Source organism: Chelonia mydas, chromosome 9, assembly GCF_015237465.2.
Source record: "Chelonia mydas isolate rCheMyd1 chromosome 9, rCheMyd1.pri.v2, whole genome shotgun sequence".
In the NCBI taxonomy this organism is placed as follows: Eukaryota; Metazoa; Chordata; order Testudines; family Cheloniidae; genus Chelonia; species Chelonia mydas.
Genome location: NC_057855.1, coordinates 84145193 through 84161575, shown reverse-complemented (window position 1 = coordinate 84161575; position 16383 = coordinate 84145193). Strand labels below are relative to the sequence as shown.

Sequence of the window (16383 nt, the reverse complement as noted above, 5' to 3'; positions counted from 1 at the left end):
GCCATCTTCATGGAGGATCTGTGACTGTCCAGGCTCCTGTCGACACAGCTCCTTCAGAGCAACTCCCCTCACGTTCTGCTAGACCTGTAATCCCTCTTCCCCCTGAGAAAGGGGGGTTATCCCATTCCTCCCCTCCATGTGTATATGAGCAAGTTAAATGCTGAATGAGTCACTATAAACTTACTCACAAAAGTTTGGTGTCCTGCTACATCTAGGCCACACTGACTGTGTCCTGTCCCCTCTCTTCTCTCCTACCCCAAAATGATCATTTGTGGGGGTTGGGAAGTGAAGAACAATGCCATACATAGTCTGTCCCTTGAGTGCCCTGACAGAAGCAGAGGGTACAACGTAGCTTTTGTGATCTGGCTGGGGAGGTGAGCTTGATTCTAAATATGATATTCACTGCTAAGGAAAAAAATACATTATTATTAATAAAATTAATGGGAATAGCCAAAAATAGACATTACTCATACAGAACCATTGTTTACATAGAGTGATCAGCTGCAGAGGGAACAGAAATTGCCAGCACAGAGTAGGGCTTATTATTACTCACAACAATGGAGCATGAACAAGGAAGTAAATAAAACAGGCCCAGAGGAATTAAGGATCACAGGATAGAGGGAAGGCCTAGGAAGACAAAAGGAGCAGGAGACATCCAGTGGGAGGTGGGGGGGGGGGGGGGGGGGGGGGAGAGTTCTTCTATTCCAGGTTCTAAGAAATTTCTGAAACAATACAAAGCAGAAAAACAACAAGACAGTGTATTAGACAGCATCCCTTAGAAATAGCTATTGATGTAGCTGTCAGGGAGATCCACCTACATGATAAAAATCTCTGTATTTTAGGAGAAGCCACCTGGAATGTTTTTCCTACTACTCCAAATGCATCTTGGGACTTTCTTTTTTTGGTTGTTGTTGCTGTTCATTCCCCCCCCCCCCCCCCCCCCCCCCCCCCCCCCCCCCCCCCCCCCCCCCCCCCCCCCCCCCCGCGCCCAGCAACCATGCTTGCCTCAATCTTATTCTTGATACTGGCCATAAACCATTCTTTAGAATGGATTGCCAAAGGCCTTGACAACAACTCATGAAAGTAAGTTTTATTTAGGAGGTATGATTTAACGGAATGAAAATTTGTATGTCCGTAGTGCTGACCACGTTCATGAGAGGTCAAAAAACCAAAAGACATGACATCATTGTTCTTGTACAGTGACAAGGCATTTGGAATTGGCAACAATATGAAATCATATAGGGCCTGATCTAAGTCTCAGTGAAGTTAATGGAAAGACTCTCATTGACTTAAGTGGTAGTGAGAGCAGACCTATACTGTACTTTTATTGTAAGATACAGTTCCTTATCCCACATACATCATATAAATGTGTACTATAGTAGACTGTCAAAGTCTGCAATGATACAGTCTCTCTATATAATAGTGACAGTATTTCTATAATCACTTTACAATGCTTAGAAGTTAGGATCTTGACAAATGTCACACAGGAAGACAGCAATAGACCAGGGAATAGAACTCTGGAGTGCTGATTCCCCATCTTTACCCACTGGATCGCACTGCCTCAGGATACATCAGGATTTGTAAGCCAACATTTTTGCAACAAGTGAAACAAATACAGGGCCCTTTGCTGTATGCAAAAACAAGAGTGTCATACCAACTACCACACACACACACGCTCGGTTAAACTTCTAACATTGAGGCAAATTCTCATAATCAACTTCTAACACTAAAGTTTAAAGCCACCTTTGCAACACCCAGATTTTAGGCTGCTAACAGGGCTAAAAAGGTTTCTGGCATAAATTAAAGCAGTTGTGGGGTGCTCTAATTTACGTCAGCCTCCCCATGGCTGCCTATGGGCTGCACAGAAGCCCCATGTCCCTGGGGTGATAAGCACAAGCCACACACACCCTCCCACCCCTAGCATAACCCCTGCACTGGAGCCTGTGAGGGGACGCATAGAACATTTACAGTAGCCATATTCTGCTGAGCCCAGGGCATACTGTGGTCCTGGAATGGCACACAGGGGCCAGAATCAGCCCCATTATTCTTCCTTGTTGTTAAATCAGATATTCTTGCCAGGCCACCCTGATTTGATTTTCTTGCTAACCCTGACTGCCATTCATTTTATTCCACCCATGCACATTTTCCTGAACCATCTTCAAGATATTTCCTCTTGTATCAGGGAGCACATGTTTCTGCATTCTGGACTGAGGAACGACATACCTGCTGACAAAGTTACTTCGCTATTATCTCTGATCTCCAGAAAGCAGGATTTGTTAATCCACATTGTGACAACTATTAAAATCAACATGATTTTGCAGATGCACCAGCATCACATTTGCAGTTGAGATAGGATTAAGTGGCAATAAAACAGTAGCGGGTGTGTGTGGAAATAGCAGACAATCTCAATGGCAACCTGTTTCCTGGTGACCAATACACTCTTCGTACTTTGTTTAAAAGTGGATTGGTTTGTCATTCCCCCCCACACACACCCTTCCCTTTTCCCAAAAGCAATATGAATTTCAAAGTTTGGATTGTTAACTTGCAGAGAGCAGAATGTCTCCAATTTTCTGCAGATAACTCACAGATCGGCTGAGCTCTCCCTTTTCTCTTCTGGCCATATCTGCTGGATGGTAACTTGTAATACTTTTTAAAAGGATAACCTTCAACTTTTCAAATAAATATGCTCCATTCAGTGCATATTAATTATAGTGAAAAATGAGTGAGGCTGAACAGAAAAATGGATTTCAGTTTCAACCTTTCTTCCCCACAAAGTTTGGGGCTGGTCATTAACTAGATTTACTTCAACTCAGAGATAAGCAAGGCAGCCGCAAAGCTGGGATCAGGGGTCTGATTCCAAAGACCTCCACTCCCAAAGTTTAGGAGGCATTTGGATCTGGACCTGTCCATGGTATACTTGTTTTCAAAGGAAAAAAAGTTTACATAAACTTCATTAATCTAGCCAATTAGAAAAAAAAAGTTATAAGCTAGGTTCGGGCAGTGTCCTTGAATCCCCATTTCCATTTCTGTAGTTTTACAAACACATTTTCCTGCTTTTAAAGATATTTTTCCTCTCCCCTGTTGCAGTGGGAGCTACTCACATAAACAAATATGGGGGGCGGGATAGTGGGGACAGTAAATTAAGGCCCTAATCCTGAGATCGGGGTTGCTGGCATGCACTTAATTACAGGATCAGGGCCTAACGGGAGAAAACAGACGTGGACTACACAGAAAGGGCCTGATCATGTCCTTCCTTGAACCTCAGGGAGCCGTTTACACCTGTGCGAAGTGAGCACGAAACTCTAGTGTTCTGATCCGGTACCATTTTACACCCCGTTTGCACACGTGTAAACAGCACAACCCGGTGCGCGCCGACGGGGAGTCACCCCAGTATGTGCTGGCCGGTGCACCAGGTACACGAACGGGACACAAAGTAAGGATCCGAGCGTGTGTGGTGGGGGGTGATTTCAGACAAATGGGGTCAGGCTGATGGCGCTTCTCCCGGGGCAGCCAGCGAGCCTGGTGCGGCTCGGATGCATCCTCGACCCCACTTGCCAGTGCCGGGGTCGCAAGCAGCTGCCCAGCCGCTCCAGAGCCGGTGCAGGGCACTCGCCGGGGCGCAGGCTCCCTGGGAAGCCGGGCACCTGGCAGCGGCTCCGCCTGAGCGCGGGCGGACGCGGAGTCTCTTACCTGGCGGGCGGCGCGGGGCAGAGGCGGCTGGGGGCGCGCGCGCGGCTCTCCCCCGGGGAGCTCATCGCACCGGCAGCCGCGGGACAGCAGCTGAGTCCCGTGCCCGGGCAGCCGGCAAACCCGGACTGGATCTCGCACGCGCCCTGCCCCACACCAGTGCTGTACCTAGGCTCCCGCCCCTTATGAAACCCGGACTGGATCCCAGCCCAGTGACCAAAACAGCTGCTGGGCCCAGGCCCCAGCAGCCTGAAAACCTGGCCTGGATCTTTACACAGTGACCCACCCGAGCTCCCCCAGGGCTCACACACAGCGCACCTGTTCGACCCACAGGGCACCGTGCCCAAGGACTGGCAGCCTTCATGCCAGCCGAACCAGCCTCCACCAGGGAACTGAAAAACCTGAGGTCCCTCTGCCTGGCTACCATAACGGACCCCTGATGCAGGGTGTCACACCGGTGTTGTGATACCCCAGCCCCCACGTGCCTAGGAAAGTGCTGGGTCCGCCACGAGCTTGGAGGCAAGTGTTGTAAGTGCTCCAGGCACTAGGTTCTACAGGCACTGCCTGCGGAAGGAGGGGGGTCCCCATAAACTGTCACAGAGTCTGAGAAATAACAAAGGGTTCATTAACTGGGGCTGCCATAAGCTAACGATGCTTATACCCTTGGCACAATTAACAGTCACAAGCAAAAGAAGGACCAATGGTGCCTAGCCAGCCCCTAGGGACAGCCCAGTCGAGGGGTATGAAGATGGGGCTCCTCTGGCCTTGTGGCAGTAAGACACCCTCCCAGGATCAATCACGCACTAGCTTGGAGATCCTTGGCCAGGGCTTCATTCTTCTGTCCATCTTTTTTAGACTCATCCACACAAACCCCCTCTTTAGCAGGCTGCTCCCAAACATCGGCCTGACATGGCTGCTGCTGGCTCCCTGTCAGCCTTTCAGGCCAGGTCCCCAAGCTGCCCATATTCTCTTCCCAGCCAGCTGCTAGGCTGCTACTCCTGCCCATCTCCAAAACCTTGGTCCCCTCTGACCATATGTTGTACTTCCCTTTCATGAGCAGGAGGGACCATGGAGTCCTCTCCCAGCTGGGTGTGAATCTGCGAGCCAACAGTACCCAGCAGTGAGCCTGTGGGTTCAGAATTTTTCTGTCATCAAACACATTTATGTATTATTATTATTATTATTTTAAATCAGGAGAATAATATTAAGTGAACATGGACAATTGTGAGGCATAAGAGCTGTCTTCCTTATGGTCCTTCCAGTGTCTCTGTTCCCTTTTAGGCAACATCATTTTCAGAGGAGTAGTTCATGCATTGTTTCACGTGGGAGGCATCATTCTTAAAGGCTCTGAGGTTTTGGAGGCAACATTGAGAGCCTGGGAACTCCAAAGCAGCCTGATGCTGAGGCTAAAGGCCTGATATTAGACATGTATGATGCCAAGTCTTCTCCTTCTACTCATACTCATTGTTCCAAGGTACCTCTAAAACAAACAGGAGATACAGCTGATTGCTGTCCAGTGGGCTTAGTGAAATGGTGTTTGGAGCCCAATCCTCAGTGAGATGGTCCAAAATCCACTGCCTCAGCAACTGGCATTCTTGCTGGCAGACTCAGAAGAGAGGCCAAGGGGTGAATGGACTTGGTGACCAGGCTAGCTCTGCCAGTGTCCAGCTACATGCTGTGTGAGGAAGAATTATTTCTAACCATACCCCCTTTTAATATTAGTTAAAATACAGTTATTCATTTAGACTGAGATTTTCAAAGCCTCCTAATGGATCCACATCTTCTCGGCAGCTTTGAAAATCTCAGCATGATGTTTTAGTGAGAAATACTGGCTATTGGTCCAGTTCAATAGCCGTTACTCATATAAGTAGATCGACTGATTCACTCGTCAGAGCAAGGGCTGCAAAAAGAGGCCCTATGTGCAGAAAGGCACCAATGGGTGCCTTGTTCTGATACCACTTACCAACATTCAGCTGTGAGTTTTCATAAATATGGAGACCCAGAATTCACATATTGCTGCATTTTTCAGTGTAATTATTACAAAATCAACATGAAAGACCTCCCTTCTCCTGATGCTCTGTTGTAGCTGCACCGTCTTTTTGTTCCTAAATTAAGGCCAGTTGCCAGTTCCACATCATAACTGGCCTGTTGATGACTATAATTTACGCAAGTCATCTAAGAAGTTTCTGCCTCCTACTCAGGGTAAGGTTCTGCATGGTGCTGAGCACTTCCTGGGAAGTGGTGACTCCACAGATCCTAATGAGGTCAACGGGAGAGAAGGATGCCCTTAAACCCTTTCAGATTTAGACTGTATTTATCATTTTTCTTTATTATATCATTTTTAAAGAAAAAAATATACCTGAACATGTGAATGTTGCAGTTATTTCCATTGCCAATAGAATCAAAAACTGACTCAGAAATTTAACATATAACATGAAAACAGGTACTGATTAATAAGTATTTCTATATTAGTCAGAAAGCTCTAAGTAAGAAGAGCATATGGCATTAAGAATATCTAAGCAATTAGATCTAACATAACAACTCTTTGCAGAGCAGCCAATTCACTCATGCCTTCCACCCACATTTCTGTTCTAGGTGGTATATTTTTCAGAGTAACAGCCGTGTTAGTCTGTATTCGCAAAAAGAAAAGGAGGACTTGTGGCACCTTAGAGACTAACCAATTTATTTGAGCATGAGCTTTCGTGAGCTACAGCTCACTTCATCGGATGCATACTGTGGAAATTGCAGAAGACATTGTATACACAGACACCATGAAACAATACTTCCTCCCACCCCACTCTCCTGCTGGTAATAGCTTATCTAAAGTGATCATCAAGTTGGGCCATTTCCAGCACTGTTCGGACAGATATGTTTTCAGCTCCTGCAGTTTAATTTAATTTCTAAATATCTGCTCCTTATCTCTCTAACAGCATCTAGATTGAATTCCATTTCAGACTTCAACTCGGCATAAATTGTGGCTGCAGGTCTTGGGTAATTTGGAAAACAAACAGAATTTAAAAATTCCAGAGGAAGAGGTGCATTGGCTAGGTCAAGTATGCTGTAGCCTAGTCTGCCCTGTCCCAGCACACTGCCTCTCCTATGTTGATATATTGAATTAAAGACATACAATTAACTAGAGAGAGATACAACTTGTCGATAGAATAGTCATTTTCTCTCAGACAGTGGGCAATCTGATCCAGAACACTTCAAGTGCATCTAAAAGCCACATTAGAATAAAAGAATAGTTCAGCTATGGAAAGATTTGGTATCCATGCTAGAAAAGGGCTACTCGTCTACATGGACATGTTAAGACAGGGGTTCCCAGAGTTTTACATAGCATGGACCACATTTTAATACACAGATGGTCTCATGGATATGTCTCCTCACATTCATGATCACATAACATTGATGTAGCAGCCACAGCAATTGCTTACATGCAAAGTAACATCAGGGAAGTATTTAATGCATTTTAGTTGTATTTTAATACAATTTAGCAATCGGAAACATCAGTATGTTAGTCAGTTTTCTGCAGTCACCAACAAGTGACCTGTGAGTCTCACTTTGGGAACCACTAGTTTGAGAAATAACCACTTAGGACTATATCATTTAATATGCATTGTGTGGCATATCTATTTTCCCCTAGTTAATACTGGTCCTGTGTCCCTTCACACAGCCTTGGGGTGGTGACAGAGAGCAGTGCTGAGCAAATAATTCATAACAAATATCAGATCAGTTCAGCCTCTATCTTCCACTGGAATATCCACAAGTAAATTGTGATTTTTCCCCTACTACATTTTTTCATTCAAATGTAGTGGTTTTTTCCTGCAAATATTTTTACTCTATGGGTTGATCACTACAAATAATGAGGGAATTATTCATATTTTTTTTTTATAAAAAATCATATGTACCACAGGTTACCTGTGTGATATTACCCTGCCTGAATGCAAAGAGTTAAATCAAGGGCGGCTGTAAGGGGGAAACCAAGAGGAAACAAAACAATGGCAAAGATAATTTGTTATCCTAAAGAATGCCAAGGATTCTGGGGGAAACAACAGGGAACCTGTTAAGTGGGGAATACCCTTGACCTGGCACCCAGTAGGCTGTCAAAGTTTACTCCTATTGGGCTGAATCTAGGATCAGTGGGTACACTCAGACCTTAAAGATGCTAGCCTAGGCAGGAAGGAGTGCAGGTTGAGCAGGTTGTCAGCAGTGGCTGGAACTGAGTCCCTGGCAGAAAGAGACACAGAAGCTGCATCAAGTAGTTTCTGTTTTCCCCAGCCTAGAGCTGAAGGTGACTGGGCTGACTGGAGCTTGCCAAAGCTTGCTAAGAAAAATTAAGGTGTAGGTGAAGGGAGGGATGCATACAGGCCTTTTATTGCTTTTACCTGTTGCCCTGTGTGCTATGTACCGCTTTGGGTGAATAAATAATGCTTTGTTTTGAAGAAGCTGCTTTTGAGTCATTTTAACCAGCTCACTGGTCACAGGCTCCTGCAGGAAAAGGCCTACAAGTGCCAAGAGCAGTTGGGCCTATTGGGTTAACATGATTGGGAACCAGTAGGGCTGCAGGTTATGGCTCCAGTCGCAGAGTGGTAGGGACAATGGTATGGTTTCATCTTGAGACAGGTGAAGAGAGCTAGGCCTGTCACCAGAGGGGTGCACTCAGGAGAGACTAAAGGGGCTCTAAAGCCCAGCTTGCCTAGTAACCATGACAATCACTGATAATTTGCTGAGACTTCGGGCTTGTCTACGTGGTGCTGGCAAAGTGGTGTAATTTGTAAAGCAAACTAACTGCCCTCTGTGAACCCTGCTGCACACTAAAGGTACCTAGTTCACATTAACATAATCTTATTTGAAACAGGACTGTGTTAATACAAGCTAGACACTGTGTAGAGCATGACAGCTGAATCTACATGGAACAGTCAGAGCGTAGCACATTAGTGCACTTTACAAATCATCACTCTGGTGCTCTTTGCTGGTGCTGTGTACACAAGCCTTCTGTTCACATTTAAAATGTGGGGGGTGCTGCTTAATTACGATTGATGAGATAAGTCCCAGGGTTTCCATTTCCTGAGTAGATAAGGGTGTGAGCACTTCCAACATGAGTGCCTCACTCATGCACATTTCAAATTCATTTTCTGCAAATACTCATGCATCTGACCTTGAACAGCCCTTTTTCACAACCATGCAGGCCAGTTGGTAGATTAGCCTTATTGTTCCCATTTTACAGATGGGGCAACTGAAGGAGAGAGGTTAGGTGGCTTATTCAAGGACACACTGTAAGTCCCTGGCAGACCTCCTGATTTCCACTCATGTTCTAACCACTAGACAACACTTCTTCTGGTGGGCCAATAATATGCTGATATTTTTAGGGCCATACTCAGGAGTGCAAAACTTTGTGGCATCATGTTGGCATCATGAGAACATTTGCTCCACCGTGGGTCAGATTTCCAGATGGAGTAAATCAGTGTAGCTCTATTAGCTTCAATTAAACTATGTCAATTTACAGCAGCTGAGAATCTAGCCCACACTGTGCATTCCTTGGGGCTCAAGTAAGCAGAGTGTATTATACATGAGTTCTTGTGAAGATATTGGGTTATACCTCAGCATGCCTACTGCCTTCAGCTCCTTCATGCAGTCTGTCATTATGGGAACGTTGTGTACAGGAAGAGAAAGTAAAGCAGTGGCTAGAGCACTGGTCTGGGGCTCAGACAGGCTGAGTTCTAGCTCTGACTCAGCTGTGTACTGTATGCTAAATTAGGTAACCTGCCTGTAAAATGGAAAGAAGAATACTCAAGTACTTTGAGAGCTGTGGATGAAAGTATTATATTAGTGCCAACGTACTATTCTTGTAACTCAGCTTTGAAGTCTCCATTGTGAAACTCTTCATTTGTGAGGCTGCCACAGTTAGTTGCACAGAGTCCATTTTTCAGTTTCAGCAACAAATGAATACGTGCAAACTGGGTGTGGTAACTGCAGCAAGAATTTTATTGTTCAGACTCAACAGGACATAATGTAGCTCCTTACGATTACAACCACAACTTTCAAGTTGTTGGCTGTTTATCCCAAGTTCAGGCCGTTATAATCTTCCTATTGATAATGACCCTACAGCAGGCTTGGAAAATGTTAGTGTCTATAAAGCCTCAGAAGCAAACTATGAATTGGAAGGTACAGGTTGTAGGGAAGTAAATTATTCTTTATTAGATGGGAGAGGGAATCAAAGTTAAGGTAACATTTTTATTTCAGGGCTGCTACTAAGACTATTCATTTTCAGTAACAGAAAAGAAGTGGAGTTGCAAGTCAACAATAAATTCAAATGGACAGAGGCAATTTTGCAACAGTCTGGAGAATCAATGTAGAAATACAGTTTTACTGCAGCCTGTTATTTCCAGCAACTATGTTTGTCTCATCGGTGAGTCTTCGACTGTCTTAATGAGAATAACAGGCAGCAGTTACATTACAACAGCATGAAAAATGGGTGGAGAGGGGCAGAGACACTCTCACACATGTATTTATTCTTCTCTGGTTTGGGTCCTAAGAGACAGCCTCTGATTTATGTCTGAGGGTTGGACCATTCAGCAACTGGATAATACAGGATGCTGCAAGCCTCCTGGGAGGTGCTGATTGCTTTTAACTCCCAGGAAGCATTCATCATCTCTTGGGATCAGACCAGGGACCTTCTCTCACTTCCTAGGCCCAGAAACATTGTTTTGTATAGGCAGGAACGATGGCTGGGGAATGGAGACCAGACTTTCTCCAGGGAGAGCCATTGGTTCTGGCTCTAGAATTTGCTTCCCCCTTTGGTCTAATTGAACCTAAGGACCTGATCCGCAGCTTTCCCAGAGTTCTGTTTACTGCAGATGAGAAGACAGAGAGGGTAAAAGAGGCTTTAGCCACCTTTGAGCTTCCTTGATCCCCGTGGAAACCAGTGGCTGGTTAAGCCCTCAGCATAATTTAAAGCTGCCATAGGGCTGCTCTAAATCACCCACTATTGTAATAATCCTTAGAGGCTGTTATGCTGGTCAGGAATCAGTGAAATGGAGCATGCTTCAGCCACAGCTCCTGGGAGGTGGTGAGGTGCCCACGTTGTTCCAGTGTGAACGAAAAGTGGAAAGTGACAGATAGTTAAAGAAAAGGGGTTTAACATTTCAAAGCTAAGATCTCACTTAGTTCAGAAGTGTTTTCAGTATTTTTAGCTGTGACTTTCAAACTTCAGTGAGGCTGCCAAATGTAACTAAAAACTGTCGAGCAGGATGACTAATACTTTCAGCATTTCTACACAACTTGGGGATAATAGAACTCAATGTGGCAGCATACCAGAATCACTGGCAACTATTTCATTGTAAATTTCAGCCGGCTTACATGTCTCTGCAGCTTTTCTTCCATCGTACATTTGCTGAATAGCCTCACTGCTAAAATTAATGGCAGCACCATCGAAAGAACACAGTGCTTGTAGATGACCTTTACTTCCTACCATATTTTCAAAGCTCGCCCCCTTCTATTGACAACAGACTGGCGCTCAAATTGGCTACTGTGCATTAGCATTTAAATGCACAGAGGGCCAGGATGAAAAAACAAACACAATCCCTAAATCACCAATACAAACATAGAAAAGGAAAAGCCATGAATATAACTTTAGACTCATAGTGAAAATATGGTACAACTGGGAATGCATATGATTCAATTTTTGTCTTTCGTATCTGTGAGACTCAGCTGGTGCGGAATAAAGATGGATCTTTTAAAATAGATCCCTCCAAAGTCAGTTGTGTGTATTATTTACTTGGTTAAAGCAGGAAACCAGTACAGGAGCCAAAATTCTCCTGTGTAGGTCCACTGAAACCAAATGAAGCCGGACTACTTTAAGTCACAGAGAGGATCTGGCCTTATTTTATCTGGCATTGTGGATCGTCGGATTTTTTTTTCCTGATGCAGAGTTGAGTTGTTTCAGTTAAGAACGGTGGCCTTTTCATGTTAAGATATAAATCGGTGTTGCTTAGCAGTGGTGGGTATGAAAGATTCCTGATAACATCTTATTCAGCCTTGCTCGTTCTGAAAGATTCTTGATAAGACTTTGAAAACAGAAATTGGCTCATGCTTCAGAGAGAACCTGTCAAGGCCCTTTGAGAGAATGATCAGGTGTCATAAGTCATGGGGGAAAGAGGGGTTATTTCACGAGTCACCTATGGCAAAAACACCACATTTCATAGTGTCACTCCCCTCCTGACCAGCAGTGGCATAGAGTGAGAAACATATACCTCCAAAAAAGCATTCTTAGCTCTATTAACATAAGGGTCTTGATTCTGCAAACACTGGGGTCCCGATTTATGCAAGTACTCAACGGGACTACTGACCTGAGTCAGGTGAGCAGGATGTGGTTCTACCTCAGACATTAGATACCAAGAATTCATATATGGTTTAAGGAACTCTTTATTCCAAAGTCCAGTAAGAAAACCAAGTAGCGCCCAAAATGACCAGCATGATGCAAAATTACATGCTTCTGACATACACAGGAAAGCCCTTGTGGAAGGGGTTTTTAAAATAGATCATTCCAAAGTCAGTTGTGTGTGTTATTTACCTGGTCAAATGTAAGGCCTATATCACGTGGTGACTCAAAAATGACTGCTATGAAAGAAAATGGATAAAAGCTTACATGGGAAAGATATAACATCAGCATTGCTGTATTGGCCACATAGTGCCCTCAATCCAAGATAGCAGTTCCATTCATGTCAATGTAGGCATGAGTGTAGGGCAGTGGTATAGCAGACATTAAACCACTACTAAAAAATCCACACAGCTATTCTTGAAGTGCCAGCAAGCTATAGCCGCCCTTGTATTTCCAGGTCTGCACAATTCTACTTTAGGGCCATCATCTTAGTAACAGATGTGTGATGCCTAGTGCATAATGTATCTTGAGGAATCTGCTACTGATGTTCATAATGCCTGCAATAACCCGGGGATCCCATTGGAAAGGACAACTGAGAATAGAATCTGGCTTCTGAAAGAACCAGCAAGTGGTAAAGCTTTTTGTTTTGCAGCTTTGGAAGGAAACGAACAGTTGCTGGGCAGTGCTGCTGAAGCGCTGCAGACGGATGCCCATTGAGCATTCTGTTCACTGCCTCCCTCCCTCATCCATGCACTGCACACTCCCTGACACACCAGCAGGCGGTCTTTCCAAATAAGCATTCCTTGTTAACTTGGTTCATTTAAAATTGCAGTGCCCCACAGGAGGAAATTATAGAGTCCCTGCCATCAAAAAACACATGTTGGCATGTCAGGAAAAAGATACAAACCTTCTTTCATACAGTGATGTAGGTGTCTATCAATAACTGGTAAGCAGGATTTTGCTATACTCTGTATAGTAAGAATAACTATGTTCTATCAACATGTCTCCCTTCAGCTTATGAAGGAGTTTTCCCAAGCAAAGCAGTTATTAGAAGATCAGAGTGTGATATCACATAAGACAAGATAACATTGAGGCCGAAGTGCCTAGCAAGATTCACAAAAGGATTAGACATTTATATGGATAATGAGAACATCTGTAATTACATTAGACAAGATACAAAAAACATGCTCAGAGATATAAACCCTTAAACTTCAGGACAGAAGGCAACTGCTAACTGTTGTGTTGTGAAGAAATTTCCCCTCTCGGCAGGTTAGTCTATAATACTCCACTATGAAGTTTCTTACAACTTCCTTTGAACTATCTGGTGCTGGCCGCTGTCCGAGCCAGGGCATCAGGCTAGATAAAAGCAGTGGTCCATCTGACATGGCAATTCCTATGTTCCTCTGAATGGTAGAGAGGTGGATGTAGGTTTTGGAAGCATGTTATTTATTTGTGTAATTTGTTGTGTTAAATGGGATTTGGGATTGACATAGCTGCAAACCTCTTTTAAAATGCACTGTAACTGTAAGCAGACGATTCAGGTCAACAAAATATTTTGCAGCAAAGTCATGCTTTTTCAACCCAGGCATTATAATGACTTTTCTCCCCCCATTCTGCTTCATAATGCACATATAGAACAATATTTCATAAAATATGTACTGCTTGTAAAGTCCAAAACCTTGAATTTTTTGATCATTCAGTGCATAAGCATATAAAGCATATTTTGGACAAACCTGTCTAGAGGTTGACATTGATTTCCGATGTTGAAACTATATCTAGTTGATTTAAAACACACACACACACACACACACACACACACACACAGATATTCCTCCTTTATAGAAGAATATAAAAGCTTTCATTAAGATCTTGCTATTATTTAGGGCCTGATTCAAAATCCACTGAAGTCAATTGCTTTCAGTGGCCTTGGATCAGGCCCTTAACAACAAACTCACCATTTTGAATTACAATTCTCCATCCCCTAATTGGATTCAAATACTGTAAGTAAGTCTCTGTGTTTTGTGAGTTGTATGAGTGATCCTACAGACATCAGTTCAAGGACTGATAGTCATGTGAATTTCTGAAAAAATATTCCTAACTAGAATCTAAATGCCAAGTGAGATGAAATAATTTGGCATTTACTGCATTGATAGCAGTTTGAAAGAGCAAAGAGAAAAGAATTTGAAACAGAAGCAGCAAGGCTTAGGGTTTGATTCTGATTTCTCATCAGTGCAAATCAGGAATAACACGCCATAGCAGACAATGGCGTTTCAGAGCTCACGGACACCATTGCATCAGGCCTACAGTGCACTGACCAGGTACACCAATTTCAGTATATATAGGGAAAGTACTTTGTCACCAGAATACCATGCACCTGGAGCCATGTCGTTCAGATTTCCAATCCAAACCAGTTTTGGATGATGAGTGGGTTTAACTAACCCTAGATTTCAGTGATGTTACAAGCTCTCTATTATTTGCTGGCACTGATGACAGCTATTTCAGTGCACCTCAGACTGTGGGGTAGAATTTTTGTCCTTATCATGACCCAACCTGCAATAAAAAGTCACATGATTTTATACACCTAGTAAGAAAAGAAATAATATTTTGTTCTCTGCAAAACTTCTGCAGTACTAGGCTCATTTGCTCATCCTGCAGCACAAATGTCAGTCAACAGAAGGGGAATCTCCTCATTTGCAAGGGGAAAACACTGACTCTTGTGAGAAAAGGCCATGAAAACAGATAGTAGTCAAGATATTGCAGGTACAATGGCAGTTTGAAAAGAGAAGGAGAAGGTGGAAAATTTGTTACCATTTCTGAGTCTGAAAAGATTCTCCTCTCCTCCAGGCTTTGTAACAATCTGTACAATGGAAATATTCTGACCCAGAGTGGGAGATACCATTGACTAGTAATTAAAAATGGGAAACAGACTCAGGCTAACAGACCCTCCCTCTAACTTACTGTGACCTTGGCCAAGTCACTTAACTGTCTGGACTTAGTTCACCACCAGTGTAACTCCAGTGAAGTCAATGAAGTGAAATGAGTAGTAAATTTGGTTCTCCATGCTCATTTTACCCACCTGAACATGACAGAGGCGTCATGAGGCTAAGTTAAGTTTGTGTAAAGTGGTTTGAATGCCTCAGATGGAAGGTTTTAAGTGCAAAGTGCAAAGTACTGTTATGATTAAGTGTATGAGTAGAACACCACTCTTTGGTTGCACTAGTGCCAAATCCGAGCAAGTAGTGCTGTGTTACATGGCAGGCAGTTGCACATTTTCCAACCCTACAGCCCCGGGGCAAACATTTCATGTAATTCCAACCAGCCGAACTCCACCCTGTTTTCATCTGTCAAACAGGCTGGGTTCTGTCACTGGCAAAAGGAATTCTGATGGTAACTCTGATGGTAACTCTGATGGTAATAGGAAAGAGCTTAACTGAGGGACTCAGTGCTTCGTTGATCCCAGCTATTGAGAGCAACTAAGGGCCTAATTCTCAGCTATAACTGGAAGAAGAAGAGGGTGTGAAATGTTCATTCATTTGTATTCCTAACTTGCAAAGGTGTTGTGAGGCTTTAATGAATTAATGTGTATAAAGCTTCTGAGATATCTGCCAGGAAGATGCTATATATTAATTATTATTATTATTATTATTATATGTATAGAGCCAAAAACATGCTGTATGCTTTACAGACTTTCAGTAAAAGAGGCTACACTGCTGTAAACATCTTAAAGTATAAAATAAGTAAATACATGGGGGTGAGGGGGTTTTTTTTGTATTTGTCTTCTGGTTTCTGAGCCTTTAGGGTGCACCTGTGGGTCATATTTTAAACCTTTTCTCTGCAACCATAAGGGCTAGAAACTTTAAAAAAATGTAAGCTGAGGTTCTCATGTAGTCCCCTTTTCCCAGGCGCTGAGGCTTGAAGTAAAATATGAAATATCACATGACTCATGATGAAATCAAGGAAGCTGGCAGCACTGACATATCTCAGATGAAAGTCTTTCAATTGCAAAGAGTCTTAGGATGAAACATAAAAGTAAAACACCAGACTCTTCTGCAGCACATGGCTTGAATCCAAAGCAAGTGAACCTGTGTTAAATGGCATCCGCACATGACAATTGCACATGTTCCAATCCTATGTCCCACTTCCACAAGCATGTGCTTAACTTTAAATGCATAAGTGGCATTATTGACTTCAGTGGGGTTACTCACATGAATAAAATTAGGTCTGTGCATAAGTGTTTCCAAGGTTAGGGGACTATTGTCCCAGGAAGCCATATTCATGCAATTGCTGTTGGTAACAAACACTAGGATTGAGTTACA

General features: G+C 43.5%; 1 protein-coding gene across 3 annotated transcripts in view; it reads right to left on the bottom strand.

Annotated features, from left to right (window-relative positions):
* LOC102941784 (synaptotagmin-like protein 2) overlaps positions 1-3848 on the bottom strand; it is a 68251-nt gene extending 64403 nt beyond the window's left edge. For 2 of the 3 annotated variants that reach the window (XM_043522614.1, XM_037909144.2), the window contains exon 1: positions 3691-3848. The gene's annotated coding sequence lies outside the window, so the exon portion shown is untranslated. The remainder of the gene's footprint in view (positions 1-3690) is intronic. The other variant, XM_043522613.1, reaches the window with a different exon arrangement.
* Between the last annotated feature and the right edge of the window lie 12535 nt (positions 3849-16383).